Source organism: Pinus tabuliformis, chromosome 9 (assembly GCF_031772625.1).
Source record: "Pinus tabuliformis cultivar Carrire ecotype Pingquan chromosome 9, CPIR1, whole genome shotgun sequence".
NCBI lineage: Eukaryota > Viridiplantae > Streptophyta > Pinopsida > Pinales > Pinaceae > Pinus > Pinus tabuliformis.
This window is the reverse complement of record NC_142307.1, coordinates 1,564,468,019-1,564,470,271: the sequence shown is the minus strand read 5'-3', so window position 1 is coordinate 1,564,470,271 and position 2,253 is coordinate 1,564,468,019. Positions and strand designations below refer to the sequence as shown.

Here is a 2,253-nt window from a genome sequence, read left to right as displayed (position 1 = left end):
CAGATAATTTATATTAAAAATCTAAAATTCTACACTATTACATTTTTATTAAATTTCTAGATCTGTATATTTTACTGTAATTAGTTAATGCATGCGAATGGAAATTATGCAGAAAATAGAGAATGGAAAAATAAAATCTCACACACACATAAGACACAAGATATTCTCTGGGAAACACTTTTGGGAGAGAACCCAACTGGAAGGTGAGGTCGCTCCTCTCTCTTTCTCTATCTGGAAATATAGCTTTAGGTACAAAGAAGTATGGCCTATGGCCCATGGAATACTACAATGCACAAATCCTCTCTATGTGCTCTACCTCATATCCCGCTTGGATATTTTTTCTCATCTATTGGACCAAATGCAGTTGAAAGAATGGAATTCCTCTTCCTCCTAGTAGCCCGGCTATAACAGAGTCGGATAGCCTACTAGTGGTTAAGTTTGACTACCTCAACCCTTAACCAAAGTTACAATATAGACTCTTCTAGATTTTTTTACATCACAATCACATGCATAACCCCTTTTCCATGAATAATTGGAGCTGATGTGGCATCCTCTCCAACCATGGTGGTGAAAATAGGAACGTCAACTTCTAAGTGGCATAACTTTCACACATAGACTTTGATTGATACACTTCTTACATTGTTGGAAATATATTTATGTGTACAATATCATGAAAAGGTTTTGTGCTAAATAAATAAATTTTTACCCCCAAAAAACTTTGTTTGGTGACTCAAAATGATCTTGGAAGTTTTCAAAGCCCTTTTTTCCACACTGGGTCTCGCCAGTAAAAATGGTCCCATGAGCTAGTTCCTCCACTTTTCCCACTTTAAATGAATTAATATGGATGAAAAAAAATACAATTATCCAATCCAGATCAAATTAAATATTATTAAAGTATGTATGGCTCATGTGGGATCATTTTGAGCTTCCCTAACCGTGTTTTGGAAGAAATCCCTTGCCAAAAATCATGTCCTTCTTCCAAAAAAGTGCAGGCAAGGTATTTGAGACCATCCTCATCCTCTAATTTAAGTATATATGCTGGTCAAATTTAAGTACTCCCATATATTCTCCAATAGGTCATCCAAATTCCATTCTAGGTGTGCACTATTTGGGTAGTAGTGAGGCAATTTATCCAAAATCTCCAATTCATCAAGAGTTGTTTGGTCAATATTGTTAATAATCATAAATGCAAGGAATATATATGTGACTACCTTCAATCACATCTAAAAGGTCATATCCAGTTTCACCATGTCAAACGTAAATAACAACATTATGAATCTTGTATTCTCCATAAATTACTTTAACAATCTTGAGGTCTAAGTGTGTGTTGGCCACAGTAGATGTGAGATTTATTCTTCCCTTATCCTTCTTCCTAAATGTCAAATTAGGAGGTTTCTTATTCAACCTGATTCCAAATCCTTCAGGCTCTTATTCTATAATGTGCTTGTGAGTAATGGACTTGATAGCATCAAGAACTATCAAAATACAATTACAAGCTCCTACAGTACTGATCACCTTCCTTCCTCTCCCTTTGTTGTCTTTTGCACCTTCACAGATTTGTAGAAGGTATTAGTAACTACATTTTTATAGCTCTATAATGAATAACACTAGGAATTCATATTAGAGTGGTAAATTCAAATGATTCCACCTCAAAGAAGGTACATGTCAACTTGTTCAAAAGAGTAGACTTTCCACATATGGACACCCCACAAGTCCAACACATGAATCTCCACTTGTAGGAGAAGTAAGAATTTCTCATTGTAATTTAGCAATATTGGCCTTCAGTGAACTAAAATGATGGGATGTATCCTTGAAAATATTCATATCATTAATATATATATCTATATATATATATATATATATATATATATATATATATATATATATATATATATATATATATATATATATATATATATATATATATATATATATATATATATATATATATATATATATATTTATTTATTTATTTATTTATTTATTTATTTATTTATTTATTTATTTGGATTGTCAATAAGGCAGTTCAAAAGTTTAGAGGAGGTCGCACTTTTTAGTTGGAATTCACAAGTGTGATTCATGACTTGGGAGTGACAATCTCCCCTATCGATTGCAAAAAAATGCAACAGGTTGTTAGATCCATCAGTTGGGTTGAGAAGACACATTTCTGGGTTGCTAGACCCATTGGGGACTATAGTTGGAACCTGTGACCTAAAAGGTCCATGCCCTCCTCACTAGTCGTAAATCTAAATT

At 33.0% G+C, this 2,253-nt stretch overlaps 1 pseudogene; it reads right to left on the bottom strand.

Annotated features, from left to right (window-relative positions):
- Window positions 1-1,025: 1,025 nt before the first annotated feature.
- Window positions 1,026-1,824, bottom strand: LOC149154609 (developmentally-regulated G protein 3 pseudogene; annotated as a pseudogene).
- Between the last annotated feature and the right edge of the window lie 429 nt (window positions 1,825-2,253).